Source organism: Pleurodeles waltl, chromosome 12 (assembly GCF_031143425.1).
Source record: "Pleurodeles waltl isolate 20211129_DDA chromosome 12, aPleWal1.hap1.20221129, whole genome shotgun sequence".
NCBI lineage: Eukaryota > Metazoa > Chordata > Amphibia > Caudata > Salamandridae > Pleurodeles > Pleurodeles waltl.
Window position 1 is genome coordinate 399,824,016 of NC_090451.1, and position 18,678 is coordinate 399,842,693.

Sequence of the window (18,678 nt, forward strand, 5' to 3'; positions counted from 1 at the left end):
AAAAAAGAAAAATGGCAAATTAAACAACGGTAGGTAACATATTTGGGACATGTTGTGAGTAGAGAAGGAATCAAACCAAAAAAAAGCATTGTAGATGCTATTGAAAACGCTCCAGTACCTGGTAGTAAGGAAAACTGAAATAATTTCTGTGTCTGGCAGAACATTGTTCAAAATTTGTAAAAAGAAATTCGGAGGTGGTGGAACCTTTTAGGAGACTAATGAAAAAAAATGTAGAATATGTCTGGGACAAGCAATGTGAATGTGCCTTTAGCGAAGTTGCGCATGCTCCCACGTTGGGACACTTCGATGTGACGGCGAAAACTTATATTACCACTGACGCCAGTAAGGTGGGCATAGGTGCAATTTTAACACAGGTCAAGGATAGTGTGGAATATATAGTAGGATTTGCTTCTAGGAGGTTGCAAGGTGCAGAGATGTCATATTCGGTTATTGAGAGAGGAGCCTTGGCGTGTTGCTGGGAGATCAATCATTTTAAGTTTTACGTGTGGGGTATACCTTTTAAGCTGAGAACGGATCATAAGTCCTTGACTTACATCTTCAAAGGTGGGAAGGGTTTAGAAGGAAATGTCACCCCACGAATCTCAAGATGGCTATTAACGGTAATGGGTTCCAATTTCCAGATTTAATTTTTACGAGAAAAGAAGAATGTAGTAGCGGATTGTTTATCAAGAATGCCAGTGGATGTAAAGGAGAAAGATGAGGAAGGTGTGGTTGTGCAGGAAGTTGGAGAACTTTTGTGGAGTGTGGCGGTTAGTAAAGAGGAATGGGAACTTGCTAGAAAAGAAGATGTAATCATGGATGAGGTAGAAGAGAGAGTAATACGTGGTTGGAAGGATGAGGATGAATTGAAGGGTGAATTATCCAGCTATTTTAAAGTCAAAGATTAATTGAGTGTACAGGATGGCAAATTAATGAGAAAAGAACAGTTTCTTCCACCAGTTAAAGTTCGTAAGCACATAATTAGGATTGTTCACAAAGGTCATTTGGGTAGAGGGATGATGAAGAGGAAAGTAAGGCAATTCTTTTGTTGGCGAGGAATGGATCTGGAGGTGGAGGAAATTGTAATTAATTGTATGGCATGCGCAAATAGTGATAAGACTAAGATTGTGCGGCAGTGCCATTTCCAAATAAACCTTGGGAGAAGTTAACTATAGATTTTATAGGTCCTATCGCTAAACTTGGAGAGAGAAGCAAATACATAATAGTTTTGGTGGATTACCATTCTAAATGGTTCGTGATCAAAAATGTTGAGGAAGCTTTTGTGGAGGAAGGTATACCGAAGATGATTCTGTCGGATAACGGTGTGCAATTTGTTTCTAGGGATATGACTGATTACTTGGCTAGGATGGGGATATCTCATGAAAGGGTTGCCTTGCTCCGTCCGCAAGCTAACGGCTTAGTTGAGAGGGTGAATCGCATTATAATGGACAACATTCAATTGTCACTAGCCAATCATCTCCAATGGATGCGCACATTTAAAAAAATGATATGGGCACATAGGACGACCCCTCACTCAGTAACCGGTGTATCACCGTTTGTGTCCTTGAAAGGTAGAGACCCTGGAGTGAAAGAGTGTCCTGTGTGGCTAAAGGAGAAAGGAAGGGTGATGGTGGATTGTGTGCTTGTGAAGAAGAAAGTAGAGGAGAAACAAAGAGAAGCTGCTTTGTATTACAATAGAAAAATGAGAGCCAAGCAATGCCAGATATGTGTGGGGGATTGGGTCGTCGTAAAGAAAGGAAACATTGTCAAAAAGGGGGAGAGTAAGTATTCAACTCCATACAAAGTAAAAGAAGTTAAACATAATGTTGTGATCCTTGAAAATGGGTCGGTGTGAAGTTTAGGGAATGTGTGTAAGGTTCAAAATAGATAAACTTCCACTGTGTGATTTATGTAGTATGTACAAGTGTAAAGTAGTTATGTAGCTAGTTTTGTATTTTCCGTTATTTAAACTGTTGTTATTTATCTATTGTTCAACATTATAAGGGGAGAGATGTGTGAAGATGTCTTGTGAATCAGGCAGTGGGGTGGAATGTTCAAGGTCTATGAGGTCAGACATGGAATGTGGGAACTGAGGAGAAGAGGAGGAAGGTAGCTTGAGGAAGGAGCTGTGCTGGAGGTGTCGTGTACATGAATCCTAAATAAAGAAAAAGAAGAAGTACTTATTGGTTGTAGTATCATCTTTACAATTATCTAATCACTTAAATGTGGTAGTAAAATGCTCATGATAATTTTAAATAGTGATGGATAAGGCCATTTTGTTTATGACATGTATTAAATAACACACTTATTTTAGCTGTGTGTCTTGATATTATTATTTGTGAAAGAGGCAATGCTAAATCACCACCTAGTCATGCACTCAAATTGTGGGCAGCTACAATGTTACACTGTCATTTAAACACGTTATAACAGCACCCAAAGAGGCACCACAAGAGGATGTAAAGTTCATAGCTGATATTTAAAGCTGATATAAAAGTAAATTAAATAAAACACACTTTGAACCAGATTTGTCCATGATAAGAGAGGATCTGTTTATAGGTAGATGAGAACAACATGCTCAGGCTGTGTAAAGTAAATCAAAGTGAAGGGAGCCATTGGGTAAGGGGATCTGATGCTTGGCCTCATATAGTATGCCGTGGTGGATGGAAGCAAAATAAGAATGTCATTTCTACAGACCCATAGATAAACCCCACCGACTACTAAGCACCTCTGTGTTTAGCAAGTAGGACTTTTGGGAAAATCACTAGTCTGGCTCAGGCAGCTCAAATACCAGATGTAAAAACTATGGACACCTATTGCATTTTTATGTCTTGCTAAAGATAAGACAGTGTAACAATGTGAGGAACTGTCACAACTCAAAGTTAACCCCAGGACTGACTACATGGTATTGATTGCTAAATTCTCCAGGCAGAGCCCTCAAATTCAGAGGAATATATTTGAAATCTTAGGGACATATCCAACAGTGGAATAAGGAATTGTTAAACAACTAACAAAATGGCACAGTTGCCTTCTTAATCTGACGTCACTGTAATAGTATAGCCAAACCCAATGTGTGATATGCCACTACAAAAGAAATACACATAAAATCATGAAGTTTCCACCTGTAATTTCAAGAATTGTACTTCCCATTTCAAGCGGCCTTGTAGGAAACTGTCGTAACCGAGTGCAAAATTAAGCTTCACTTTCATGAACTTGAGTAGCACAGCTCAAATTCCAAGTATTGGTATTTCTTTCTGTTGGAAAATTGGTCTTTGGTAAGGGCAGGTAGGTACCTACACTTAGCAATAGGCCCCTAACCTCCACTTAGGTCCAGTTAGGTCTCAGTAAATTAAACCCAGCTCAACTCTTGGTAGCTTAGCAACGAGCGACAAGGCTTAATTTAGGAGACAGAGTGTAAAGCATTCAAATATCACAAAACAGTAATTAAATAAAACACAGGAAACAGTTTAAAAATCCAAAGTCAATTTATAAAAAATAGATTATATTTTCATCTTTGAAATGACACAAAACCGAATAAAATCGGATAAGGGGAACCGGAGATATGAATTTTTTAAGAATTATTGTTTTCTAGCACCTAGAAACAAAAAGCGCCAATCTCGACCGGGGCAAACCTGGATCTTGAGCCGACGTCCTTAGAGCCCTCCTCGGATACGCTGGCTGGGAGGTCCCGGTCAACTTCCTACATTCGGATTTAGTCTCTTTTTTTGAGATTTTCTTCACCGGGACGAACCTGCAAATCAGGCCGGGTCACGGTTGAGGCAAGCCGGCTAGAGTTGCCGCTGCGGGTCAGTCCCTCTATGGAGCTTTTTTCAAAAAGTTCTCCAAACTTCTCCAAACTCCTGGATCTTCTCCCAGATGTTCCTTTCAGGTTCGTTTGGCATCTACAGCTCACCCCAAGGTTCCAGAAGCCCTTAGATGATCCTTGGGGGTGTAGACTACAACTCCCAGAATGCACCTGGTGCAATCTCCTTTTTGGCCACTGGACAGTGGTCAGCTGGTTGATTTCTTCAGGAGTTGGTGCAGGGGACTCTGGTTAGCAATTTTTCATAAACACACCTGTGATGACCACTTCCTGGGAAGTATGGCAAAAATCAATCCCAGTAAGCAACATTCCTCAAAAATCCATCATGGCTGAAAGTGATGTTGGGAGGTTACATCTGGCTGAGCCTACCCACTGGTGTGGCTAAAAATCCTAAACACACCCCTCTCCTGCCCTCTCCTAATCTAATCAAGGGGGCACCTAATTGTCTGGGGTTGCAGGATGTGGGGGTGTTGCTGGGTTTCTCCAAATGTCCTTCTCTGCCTTTGAAGACCAGTTTGGCAGCCCTCCCCCTTCCTGCCTCACCATCTACTGAGGGGAGATCCCCTCCCACAGACACATCTCTTTGTGTGAAGTCAGGCCACTTCACACCTCATCAAGGCAGATGAGGCTGGCTAATAAGAGCACAGCAGCAAAAACAATGCAGGGCTGAAATTGGCAACTTTTCAGGTAAAGTTTAAAACTTTTTATCTGAACAAGTTATATTAAATCCCGCAACTGGAAGTTGTGGGATTTATTATAACAATTAATTTGATACCAAACTCTTAGTATCTGTCACTTAAGGGGACTTTTAAATTTAAAATAAAGTCTCCCCATTCTAGCCTATGTAGGCCATTCACTACAATGAGGGAAAAACAAATTTGGCTGTTTTTACCTCACCTGGGCTTATAAAACTATTTTTATAAGGTCCCTGCTTATAGATACATGGCACCCAGCCCTAGGGGCACATAGGGCACACCTTAGGGGTGACGTATATGTAAAAATAAGGTAGTTTAAGACTTTGGAACTACTTTTAATTCCAAAGTCGAATTTGCATATAACTTTAGTTGAAAAGCAGCCAGCAAGGCAGGCCTGCCTTTAAAATTACACTGGGCACCTCACCAGTGCACCTATGGGTGCACCACCTATGCTGGGGTCCCTAAACCTACATGCCCTACCATATACTAGGGACTTTTAGGTAGGTTGACTCAGCCAATTATAATTAGCCTAATTTGTAAACTGATTTTACACAGAGCACAGGCCTGGGACTGGTTAGCAGTACACAGGGCACCATCAGAGTCAGGAAAACACCAGCAAAAAGTAGAAAATGGGGTCAACAAGTTAGGGGGCCTCTGCAATCAGCCCTGTGCTCTCACACTTTCCAATGACATCCTTTTTTACTGGAAACAACTTTTTTTTTGTTTTTTTTGCAACAAGCAATCAATGGATACACTTATATCGAAAGTGATTAGGTTACAGGAAATTCTAACCCACAATATGTTGCCAAATAAAGCATATCAAAAGCTAAAAAAAAAATATTTATATACCCTAGTACAACATGCTCAACTGCAGCATACCGTTTTATTACATTCTAGTAGGCCTTTTTAAGGAATGTGCCCTGCCCATTTGCCACTGTTTACTGAGTTTAAGGTTCAGTCATTTTACAGCTTTAGAGATAAATATTACTATTCGCTAAACTATTTTAGGGGTATAGCTACAGAGCTTCAAAGCTACAAAAAAGGAAGGAAGAAGTGGTCTACGCTTTTTGCGATTTTGTGTAAATTTGTACAGTTGCTTTTAAGAAATGAAGGTTCAAAATATATTTGCATATATTAACATTTGGACATGAAGGTCTCTCGCAAGCTCACAAGTTTATCTTAAAGAAATAGAGCATTCTGATTGGCGTAGGGGGCTTTTTTCACCTTGAGTCACCTCTTTTATGCAGGAGCAAGGTCTCGATTGGCTGTCCGCAACACGAAAGCAAATATTGTGGCAGCTGTTACAAAAATAAAGTTTGAGACCCAACTTTTTTCTCAGCCCCTTCTTGACAGATCACCCTGAAACTTTCCATCCACAAACTAGTCAAAAAGTAACACTTTTTGGGAAGTTTCATGAAGATTTGTCAAATGGCACCTAAGTTATTAGCAACGCAAAAAAGGCATTTCCTATGGACACACAATCCTAACTATAACTACCTAGTGGCAGTCCCCATTAGGTAGATCAATCAATCAATCAAATAAATTTGTAGAGCGTGCTACTCACCCGCGAGGGTCTCAAGGCGCTGGAGGGGGAAACTGGGGGGGGGACAGGGAGGGTCACTGGTCGAACAGCCATGTCTTGAGGTTCCTTCTGAAGACCAGTAGGTTTTTGGTTTTGCGAAGGTCGGTGGGGAGGGAGTTCCAGGTTTTGGGGGCGAGGTAGGAGAAAGACCTGCCTCCTGTGGTGGTGCGCTGGATGCGGGGGACTATGGCTAGGGCGAGAATGGCTGATCGGAGGTTGCGTGTGGGAGTGTGGAAGTTTACTCTTTCATTGAGGTAGGTTCGGCCGGTGTTGTGGAGGGATTTATGTGCGCGGATGAGGATCTTGAATGTTATTCTCTTGTCTTTGGGGAGCCAGTGAAGGGATTTGAGGTGTGGTGAGATTCGTTAGTGGTGGGGGAGGCCAAGGACGAGGCGCGTGGCTGTGTTCTGGATTCTTTGGAGTTTGAGCTTGAGTGTGGTGCCGGTGTAGAGGGGGTTGCCTGAGTCCAGTCTGCTGCTGATGAGTGCGTTGGTGACTGTATTTCTGGTTTCTGGGGGGAACATTTGAAGTATTTGTTTAGAGTGCGGAGTGTGTGGAAGCAGGAGGAGGTTAGAGCATTGATTTGCTGTGTCATGGAGAGGGAGGGGTCGAGGATGATGCTGAGGTTGCGTGCGTGAGTTGCGGGGGTGGGTGCGGGGCCTAGGGCGGTGGGCCACCAGGAGTCGTCCCATGTGGTTTTGTTGGGTCCGAAGATGATGATTTCGGTTTTGTTTGAGTTGAGCTTGAGGTGGTTGGTGGTCATCCAGTTGGCGGTGTCTAGGAGAGCGGCGTGTAGGTTGGTTTTGGCAGTGGTGGGGTTGCGGGTGATATAGTTCTGTCTGCTTGTCCATACAAAGAGTGATTTTTGGTCCTAAAATAAAAACAAATAGTATAAGGGAACAGGGAGGGGATACCCTGACCACCCAGGCCCTAGGAGTGGGACCCAGGGGAATTATCCCTGGCCACAAAAGATAAAAAATCAGCAAAAACTGCTGCAATCACGCACGACACTCAATGGATTAAAAACTTGTCTGCATTTAAATGGTTTATGCCCCAGGTAGCCTAACCCTGGAGAGGTAGGATGCATGGCCCTCCTCCCCAAGCCTCCAAAGGCCGTGGGGAGCCCAACCCTGGACCAGAAATTGTTTATACATGGGGGAGAACGCATGCACTCCCTCACTGAGCCACCAGAGACCCTGAAGAACCCACCCTAGGGTGAAAATTATCTTATATGGGGAAGGGGGCCATGTGACCCCCCCTCCCCAGCCACCAAAGACCCTGAAGAACCTACTCTGGGGTGAAAATGAGCTTATTTGGGTAAGGGGGCCATGTGACCCCCACTTCTCATGTCTCCAGAGGCCTCATGGAGCCCACCTCTGGTGTCTAGATTACTTTTAATGGGGAGGAGGCCACCCGGGCGCATACTCCAAGCCTCATGAGGCCCTTGGGAGCCCACCCCAGGGTTAAAATTTTAAGACTGTGGGGAGAGGGCCACAAGGCACCACTCCTGAGCCTTTAGTTGCCCAGGGGAGCCCTCCCCTGGGGATGAAATTTAAGACAATGGGAAGAGGGGCCATGCAGCAGTGATGTGGGCAGGGAAACAGATCAAAATATTGCACCTACCCAGAGGGAGCAGAATTAGGAGCTGCTCACTGTTAGTGGAAGCAATGCTGCCTCCCACTGCATATGGGGAGGTGCCGGGACCGCAGGTTTCTTTGGGATCTTCCCATGGCTCCCTAATGACAGTATGGTGGGTGCTCTGATTAGGGCACTAGAGCACACTCCTTTAATGGTGCTGGGCCCCAGGGACCAGGAATGGGGAGGAGGGCTGTGGGCCCCCGCCCTCTATCAATAACACTTGTCCTTGGGTGATGCCAAAATCAGCCCAATGAGGGGCCTGTAAACCACCATCTCTGAATATAACGCTGGGCCTCAGTGGATGGGGTTCCCGAGGCTAAAACACCCTGGGGAGGGGGGTCTGCATGCCAATCCCCTAAAACTAATGTCAGGCTGTTAGACCTGACAGCCTTAGGGTGGTCACCCCTAACATTTTGCCTGCCTCACTCCACTTTTTGGTCACTGTTTTTGCTGGCTTTTAGACTCTGCACACTTTATCACTGCTTACCAGTGCTAAAGTGCATATGCTCTCTCCCTTTAAACATGGTAACCTTGGACAATACCTGATTGGACTATTTGGACTATTTAATCTACTTATAAGTCCCTAGTAATGTGCACTATATGTGCCTAGGGCATGTAGATTTGCTCCTAGTGGGCCTGCAGCACTGGTTGTGCCACCCACTTAAGTAGCCCCTTTACCTTGTCTCAGGCCTGCCATTGCAAGGCCTGTGTGTGCAGTTTCACTGTCACCTCGACTTGGCATTTAAAAGTACTTGCCAAGCCTAAAACTCCCCTTTCTCCACATATAAGTCACCTCTAATGTGTGCCTTAGGTAGCCCCTAGAGCAGGGCGCTGTGTGGGTGAAAGGCAGGACATGTACCTGTGTAGTTTACATGTCCTGGTAGTGTAAAACACCTAAATTCGTTTTTGCACTACTGTGAGGCCTGCTCCCTTCATAGGCTAACATTGGGGCTGCCCTCATACAGTATTGAAGTGGTAGCTGCTGATCTGAAAGGAGTAGGAAGGTCATATTTAGTATGGCCAGAATGGTAATACCAAAACCTGCTGACTGGTGAAGTTGGATTTAATATTACTATTCTAGAGATGCCTCTCTTAGAAAGTGGGCATTTCTTTGCACTTAAATCTTTCTGTGCCTTACAATCCACGTCTGGCTGGGCTTGGTTGACAGCTCCTTGTGCATTCACTCAGACACACCCCAAACACAGGGTACTCAGCCTCACTTGCATACATCTGCATTTTGAATGGGTCTTCCTGGGCTGGGAGGGTGGAGGACAAAGGACTGCCACACCCCCTACTGGGACACTGGCAGACAGGATTGAACTGAAAGGGGACCTAGTGCACTTCTTAGCCACTCCTTGAAGTCTCCCCCACTTCAAAGGCACATTTGGGTATAAAACAGGGCCTCTGCCCTACCTCATCAGACACTTGCTGGAGAAGAAACCTGAACCAGAACCTGCATCCTGCCAAGAAGAACAGCCTGGCTGCCTAAAGGACTCACCTGACTGATTTCTCCAAAGGACTGCTGACTTGCTGTTGCCCTGCTGCCTTGCTGAACTCTTGTCTGGCTGTAAAAGTGCTCTCCAAGGGCTTGGATAGAGCTTGCCTCCTGTTCCCTGGAGTCTCAGGACCAAAAAGACTTCTCTTTTTCATTTGGACTCTTTGTGCGCCGAAAATTTCGACGTACAGCTTGCTCTGCGGCGAGAAAAACACCGCACACTGACGCTGATCGACGCAACGCCTTCGGGGCGACCTGAACTTCGACGCACGGCTTCGCATGGACAACGCCGCCCAACTTCCAGAGGGGAAATCGACGTGACGCCTGCCGTGAGAGTGAAACTTCGACGCACAGCCCCGCGGAACGACACGCAGCCGGAAAACAAGCAGGAGAATCCACGCACAGACCCCGGGACATCTGGTAATCACGCGACCCACAGAAAGAGACTGTCTGTGTGCCGGAAAACGACGCACGACTTCCCCGCGTGAAAAATAACGACGCAAGTGCTGGGGAGAAATCGACGCACACACCATTTTTCCACGTATCTCTTCGCCTGCGGCCCTTTGCGGAGATTTTCCACTCCAAACCAGGTACTTTGTGCTTGAAAGAGACTTTGTTTGCTTTTTAAAGACTGAAGACACTTTATATCACTTTTCAGTGATATCTTTACAAATTCATATTGCATCTTTGATCGTTTTGACCTGCAAATACCCAGATAAATATTATATATTTTTCTAAACACTGTGTGGTGTATTTTTGTGGTACTATATTGTGTTATTGTATGATTTATTGCACAAATACTTTACACATTGCCTTCTAAGTTAAGCCTGACTGCTCGTGCCAAGCTACCCGAGGGTGGGCACAGGATAATTTTGGTCTGTGTGTGACTTACCCTGACTAGAGTGAGGGTTCTTGCTTGGACAGAGGGTAACCTGACTGCCAACCAAAAACCTAATTTCTAACACAGGCCCTACAGGATGGCATCTCTGAGGCCAAAATTGTCCCAGGAGGGGGGCCACATGCCCCCTCCTCTTGAAAATCATGAAAATCACATCAAGCCCTGGGGGATGGGGTCACCAGGTCCTAACAAGGCTTGGGGAGGGTGGTCACCTGGCCCCCTCCTCTTTATTTAAATAAGTGGCTGTGAGGAATGGGTTGTATGGAGCCTATAACAGCTCAGGGAGGGGTGCTGTGCAGCCCCCTCCCCTTAAATAATGCACAGCCCTAGAGGATAGAGTCCCCGTAGCCTAAAGAGACTTAGGAGGGCAACTTAGGAGGGCATGCTTTCTCCCCCTTTTTCGTTGTTATATTTATGGCCCTGGGGTTTGGGTCTCCAGAGCCTAAAGAGCCTCAGGAAGGGAACCCAGAGGCACCCTTCCCTTTATTTAAATAAGTGGCCCTGAGCAATGAAGTTCCCATGGCCGATAACAGCTCAAGGAGGGGGCTGCATAGTCTCCCTCCCTTTTATTTTTAGAAATGGCCCTGGGGGATGGGTTGCCCAGGCCCATGCCCTATGTCCATCCCCACACTGTATTGGCTGCATGGGGGTGTTGGCCATGGGCTGCAGGAGTTGCATGTACGTACGGTAAATAAGTATATCTTTACATTTTAAAAAAACATAGAAAAAAACAAATGTCATCAGTCATGTCATAAATTATGTTATAGAATATGACATGAGTGATGTAATGTGTGAGGTTATAAATGGTGCATGGAGGAGAGACAAGTTATAGCTATAACTAGTCAATTTCTGTGCTTTTCTTAGTTCAAAAAGTTAATATTGTCCCCAAAAACATTCATCCTACTATGACATTACTTTAACCTTTTTTTAGTGAACTTCTGTTTTAAAAAAAAAAACGGATCTTTTATCACACCTTTCAATAACGTTACTTGAACCTTTGTTTTTTTTCAGTAAATATATAAATATGTGAGTCAGTTGGGCACCATGTTGAAATAATTTGAAATAATTACAGTCAGGGTCGGCTTTAGGATGGTGCTAGCGGTGTGGCTGCACAGGGTGCTGACCTGGATTGGGAAGCTCTGATCTCAGGCGCTGTGTTTAGCAATAACTTACAGAACTTGCAATTTAAAAGCACCTCCTGAAAACTTCCTTGTGCTTCCAGCTTTCAGAAAGTAATTAAAATTTTAAAATGCCTCTTGTGATTAATGTTCCTGCTAGAGAGAAAGATGGGGGTTTTGTCTAGCAGCAGGTTTGACTCATCATAACGTAGCTTAGAGGGTTAATGTGCCTGTTGCCAAGAACAGAGCTCTATTTTATGTGGCTAGCTGAGAGGATTAGTAAAGCCAGTCTTTACAAGCACTTTAAAACAAATGAATGCATGTGAAAAGGGGCCTATGGAGAGATGAGGGGTACGTTTGCCAGTGGTGGTGAGGGAATCTGAAGAGGTGGTCATGAGGTGGGGTTGCCAAAAAATCTGTTGCACAGGGCTTCACCAGCACTAAAGCCGGCCCTGATTACAGTCCACCTGTCTCTAAATGAGAGTGCTCAACCAAGGGGTGGAATTTGCAGGCAGGGTACTCCATCACGATTGCGATGGAAAACCCTTTTCCAAACAACTCTAATCCAGGTCCTAAGGCTGCAGGTTGCAAAAGTACCTATTTGCACCAATAAGTATTATATTTTTCTCTGTTCATTTAAACTAATAAGGCTTTCTACATCTTTTCCAATCATTCATACCGTTCTCTTTCATACTGTTCCATTAAAATAATGTCCAATGGTAATTTTTTTTAACTTACATTTTTTAATTTTACATTTCTATTGCAAACATATAGCCACCCTGTTGAGCCAACTGCATGTTTCTTTTTATTTGTGTGGCATATTCATGCAATAAAAGGTAAAATAAATGTAATCATGTAGCCAGTTTTCCATGATCTGACATGTTGGCATTGCTAATGCTTGTTGTGCTTGTATTTAAATGAATGTTGATTACGGGTTGATTATTGACCGTACTTATTCACTCTGTTGAGTGCTTTGTTTTACTACCAGCTCAAACATTTTGTTTAAAACTAAGAATCAAACAAAACATAAATGGAACAGGCCTAGTTATTGGTTGCATGAATATTCCACAGTTTTTCCAGCAAACAGTAAATTGAGTCTATCAGGCTTCATTCAAGGGCCCACAGGATAGACAGGAATTATTGGGCTACAACCATGGTGGTTACAGTACTGTGCCTCTCGTGTCCAGAGGTTCCCCCTATGATGGCTCTGCAAACCAAATCAACACTTCACTTTTATAGTAGTGGTGAGCTGCCAAAAGCTTCTCAGGAGGGTAGTCTGAATGGTGAAAGCACAGGACTTAATGGTTTTAGTTGAAAATAAAGTACTTTAATTTCACAGCAAAATGAAATGCCAAAAAAAGTAAACAGGGTACAGTTGCAGGTGCAGGGTTGAAATCTCATCTAAGATGCTCATTATGCCCTACACATCCTCTTGTGCCCTCTTCACTCACTACGAGTTCCCGGTGCCTACAGATCTCAGAATATCTTATGGGCATAGGCATTAATCAAACACAGGAACAGCTCAATCTAAATTACCGTGCTGGGTAATGAGTAGATCAATACAATGGCTTTTGCCACAGAGAGTTCCTGCAGGTTAAAAGTATATCTTCATACATCAGACCTTTCTGTCTCTCAGTCGCTTCACAGGTGGGCAAAGCTTTACCTGCTCTAGTAACACTGAAGGGAGCATTTGGTGAACCTATTACTGTAGCAGAGTCAGCGTGAGTAGTGTGCAGCTGTGACAGCGCCTCAATGTTGATCACGGACCACTAGGCCAGTGCAGCATGCTCCACAGCACCACTCTTTTTCGGCAGTTGCAGCCTCCCAGGCCGGATAGAGGTGGGTGACAAGGCGTGGCAATCGCAGACTCTGGGCTAGGTCTTCAGTGGGTTGTCATCTTTGGAAATTGGGGGCATTTGGCTGAATCAGGGCATCAGCATCAAAGGGGATGTCAGGCAGTAGCAGCACAAGTGTATAAGTCAAAAGGAAGTAGACAGATTACATGATGTTGCATCTTACTTGCATGTCTTGGAACAATTCACAACAGAAACTGCCTTGGGAGACTTGAACACCTACAACACTGGTCATTCCTGCTTTACTTTCACTGGCACACAGCATTGTCTGAGTGTTCCTAATATCATGGCTGTTCTCGGTTTTGCCTCCTGAAGAGTCTTTGTACCTGCAGCATCAGGCACTCCCCTCCTGTTTTTCAGCATGCAGGTGCGTGGACTTGTAGTTAATAAGTAGACTATTGGCTCCTCTAGCAATAAGAGTAGACTTAACCTCCCTTCTGGGATACCGTCTGTCCCACAGACACAAGCTCTGGTCACACAACCTTCAAGTACTCTGCAGAGCACTCCCCGCTGATAGGTAAATCAAATGTTGCATAATTGTTCAAATATATTTCTGATAGCAATCTTATTGTTCATCCTAAAGTTGGCAAATTTTGTTAAGCAATCTACTGTTCTGGGTCATTACCACTAAAAACAAGGAGGCAAGTGTCATGGACATTGTTATTACCCTTTACAAGAAATATAGGACAAAGCGATCTTCTTCTGTGGACTGGGAGTGCTGGAAAGATACAGCTAAATGCTGAAACCAATGATGACAAATGATGCCAAAATTACCGCTCAATTTGAGTGCCTTAATAGGAGGCCCAAGAAGCCCTTAACTCAAAAACATCTAGCAAAATTACATATAATCTCAAAAATGTATACCTGACCATGCTTGGAAGAGAATCATTTAGGTACACTGATAATGGACCCAGAGAAGCACCATCGGTACTATGGCCCATATTTATACTTTTTTGCGCCACATTTGCATCATTTTTTGACGCAAAAGCGGCACAAACTTAGAAAATATAATTGTATTTTCTAAGTTTGCCCCTCTTTTGCATAAAAAAATGATGCAACTGTGGCACAAAAAAGTATAAATCTGGGCCTATTTTTGCCATTTCAAAAATAATTAAAGGATGGGGATCAAAAAAAAATCATGAGGTCTGTCTGACAAGAGCCTTAGGCCCTCATTATGACTTTGGCTGTCTTGCAAAAAGACCGCTGAAGCCGTGGGCGCCACAATACCGCCTACCACTGGCCCAGCGGAAAAGTCACATCAACATTGAAGCCGGCTCATAATAGAGCCAGCGGCAATGTTGATGTGCAGCGGGTGCAGCAGCACCAGTTGTGCATTTCACTTCCCGAAATTCGGGCAGTGAAATGCGCGATGGGGCTGTGCCTCGGGGCCTCTGCACTGCCCATGCCAAGTGCATGGGCAATGCGGGGGCCCCCAGGGGCACACCGAGTTCCCCTTACTGCCAGCCTTTCCATGGCGGTGTTTACTGTCATGGACAGGCTGGCGGTTGAGGACTCATAATCACCAGGGCAGCGCTGCTTATGCTGGATTATGACCGCCTGGCGGAAGCCTGGCGGTATAGTGGAGGGGCCGGTGGTATGGCCATGGCTAATGCGCCATGGTCATAATACACTGGGGGAACACCGCCAACCACCAGTGTTCCACCGGCCGCCAGGGTTGTAATGTCCCCCTTAATTTCTAAAATAATTATTTGGTGAAATTCCACTGCAATATCACTTGAAGTTCTTCTAGAGGTTCGAACAAAAAGGCAATCAGGGGTTAGCAAAGCAGCCCTTCTTTACTAATTTGAGCACGATAAACAAACAACTGAAAGGTGTTGTTTTGTCCTTTGTAATGCTGAGGCGCCAAAAGGCCACTATGTTGGTGGGAATCCAACCTCTGCATTATGACTCACACCGTGAAGACCACCTAGCTTAGGCTAAAACAAACACTATGACTTCCACAATGCACCAGACCATCTACCTGAATACCTGGAATGTCCACATCAGATCACTTCCCTTGCATAAATGCCAATCTGACTAGCCATACTAACTAGATGTTATGACAGAGAACCACAACAAGACAATGACAGCAATACAATGGAACAACACAATGCCAAACAAGGCCAGACACAGCTGCAGCACTGTGACTAATCCAATTGGCCACTAATCAGGATCCACAACCCAGAACGTCACCCACCATGGTATGGTAGACACCAGGCACATGCACAGCATGCACAGACAGCTGATTTAACCTTGCATACTCCCATAACCTTCAGCCTCTGAGACACCATGCTGCTATGTCCAGCCTTCTACCACACACAACTACCAGGGCTGAATAGTCAATAGCTAACAGTGCAGAACAGTCATGTGAACTATCAGTCTCTACCAGTACCCATCCACATAGCAAGATGCACTAAACCTGAATGACACCTACCTAATTGGAGTAAGGAACACATGTCACACACCCCTACCTAACACCAATGGTATGCTGAGCAGCATCTGTCATTGCCATTGCTGGGAATCATGTCAAGCCACTGTATGCATATGATAAAGAGTGAACAAAACAAATTTTCAACGTGTAACTCCCTCTCTCACTCCATCCACAGGTAGCCCTGCCAGTGCCACCATGGAGAGGATACCAGAGAATCCCAGCCCGCCATAGGATAAAGACCTCAGTGAGGACAACACACCTTGATGTCTGGGCACTGATGACCTACCTGCCCATCTGGGACACCTGGTCAGTCTATCACTCTCCGCCTCTCCCTGCCCACAACAATCCCCCAAACCCTTTGGCCTCAACATCACAGCCTACCCTTTTTCCCCAAACCTGTGTCACAGGACAGATCAAACTATTGTGTGCCCCACAGACACCTGAGTCGACCCCTCACACCCCAGACAATGAAGGACCTACCAACACTGGGAGTGGGCACACTGTGCCAGGGGCATAGGCACATGGGGGAAGGGAAGCTTTGGGCCAGAGAATTGGGCCTCCAAGGGATTCTACTGACCAGGCAGCCATCTACCAAGACCTGGGAGCATACCAACAATCCCAGGACAGGATGGGCCATATCATAACCGCATTTGGGAAAAACAAAGGCTGCAGAGGAAAAACCACCAGGAGGTCATGCAGCAGTGACAGGCCCACAATGCTACCATAGCCTCCATTGCAGGGGTGCTGAAGGATATCAACACCACCCTGCATGCTTCCCCCACCCACCAGCCGGCCGCTTCCACCACCAACATAACATCACACCCATCTACATCAGTGGTAGCCAGGGGAATGAAGGCCCTGCCTCCAGGGGAACCACAGGCATCAGACTCCCCTCTCTCTGTAGTTTATGAACAACTTCCCCGCAAATGTGAACATCCATCCAGACATCCGGCTGACCTTTATCTGATTTGTCTCCCTCATGTGCCACTGAGACACCCTGTTGACTGTTCAATGACACAACTCCATCTTTCCATTGATTTCATCTACCATGACCTCACTCATCACCTCTTGGACAATGTTTGCACCCTTTCAATATATGCACAATAAACTCCAGTGGAACATGGCTACTGTACAAGTGTCTTCATTACAACATCAACAAAGGTCATGATTGCCATGTGTGAGATAGTTATGCACACCCACATCTAACAGGTAGAGTAATGACCAGGACAGGGAGGCATCCTCAGCAGGGGACACATTACATAAGATATGTTCCAGGACACATGTCAGGCAGTCCACAATCTTGAGCCACATAAGAGTATATAAGAGTATAGTCAGCATGCAAACCTGCAAAAAGACAATTACAGAGCGTTCCATGCGGATGGAAGGCATGGAGCAACACAAAGCACATATGCAGTATATAGAAGTTGTCCCTAGTGTAGATTATCTCCTAACCAGGGTCCCCCACAGATCATCTATACAACACCAGTCACAGTATATTCATCATGTAGCACTGTAGCTTGCATCTGTCATTTTCAACTCTCAATCCTGTAACCATTGATCTATGGCTAGTGACTATAAAAGCCCAAGCCATCGGTAGCAGGGACACATGTATTCATAACACAGGCAGTAGGTGGAATGGCATGTCTATAGGAGAATGCAGCACACAGTGCCCATTACTCGTCTGTACATTGGAGATTAATATCAAGGACACTTCAGTGGGTACACATGTAAGATATGAGAAATAGTAACTGTGCACATGACATACAAACAGTCTTCTCCCCCAACACACACATAGGGATAGGACCACATTGCACTGCCACTCATGAGTTAACTATTGTTAGCATTTAATGCGGACATTCAACAATTGCCAAACCAAAATCACCATACCTGTACATCACTTGAAGTACTGATTGATGAGTTAAGTCCTAGAGTCTGCTGCACCTTCTTCCTCTGCCTCCTCATTACTTGTCATGTCAACATTACCAGACATTGATCCAGCTACCACACACTGATCAGCTAGCAATTATATCTGGTGTCTCAGTGCTAGATTGTGGAGAATGCAGCAGTCTTCTTCTATCTGGCATACCTTTTGGGGTGAGTAGAGGAGGGCACCTCTAGATAGTACCAGACACCTAAATCTGGCTTTCAGGAGGCCAAATGTCCTTTCTATTACACGCCTCTTCCTACCATGGACCTCATTGAAATTGATTGCTCCATCCATGGCAGTGTACCTCACTGGTGTCAGCAGCCAGGGAATGTTAGGATACTACAGTGAACCATATTCAAATGTATACATAGCAAGGTGCCAGGCCCTCTCTGTATGTAGTCGTGCCATCATGTGTGGGACATTGCTATTCCTCAAAATGAAGGAGTGATGTACAAATACAGCAAACCTGGCTGTGACCTGTGAGATGTACTGGACCGCCAGACACACCCGCTGAGCATAAAGGGATTGGTAGATCTTCCTGTTCCTATACACCTATTCATTGGCAATCGGAGGAACCAGAGCTATACGGGTGCCATCAATGGCCCCTTTCACATGAGGGATGTGTCCCATATCTTAAAAGTTTGCCTTCACATAGGCCAAATCTGCACGTTGGGGGAACCTGATGTAGCTGTCCAGGTGTTTCAACAATGCACAAGTACACCCCTCAACACTAAACTGAACACTGGCTGTGACATCCCTGCTGCCAAATCCACTGTATTGTGAAAGGAGCCTGCGGCAAGAAAGTGTAGCACTGACAGGACTTGTATTGCGGAAGGGATTGAATAGGGATTTTGTATGGGTGTTAACAGATCAGGCTTCAACTGTGTACCTAGGTCCATGATGGTCAGCCGATTCAGATGATAGGTTTGTATGATATGCTTGTCCTCCAGGGTTGCAAGGTCAACGAGGGGACGGTACACTGATGGTTGTCTCAGTCTCCTCATGGCATCAATTCTAGGTAGAGAGGAGAGAATGTACCTTGAGAAAAGGTCTTTACACATGTAAAATGAACCTTGGAAAATTAGCACACACCTTATACTGTCGGACATGCGTAGCTCTGCAGACATATACATAAATGGACATGAAAATGTGATGTGGGCACTAGCCTTGCAGCACAATGCTGAATGTGTAAGTCGTTTAGGACACATGTCACATGTGTCA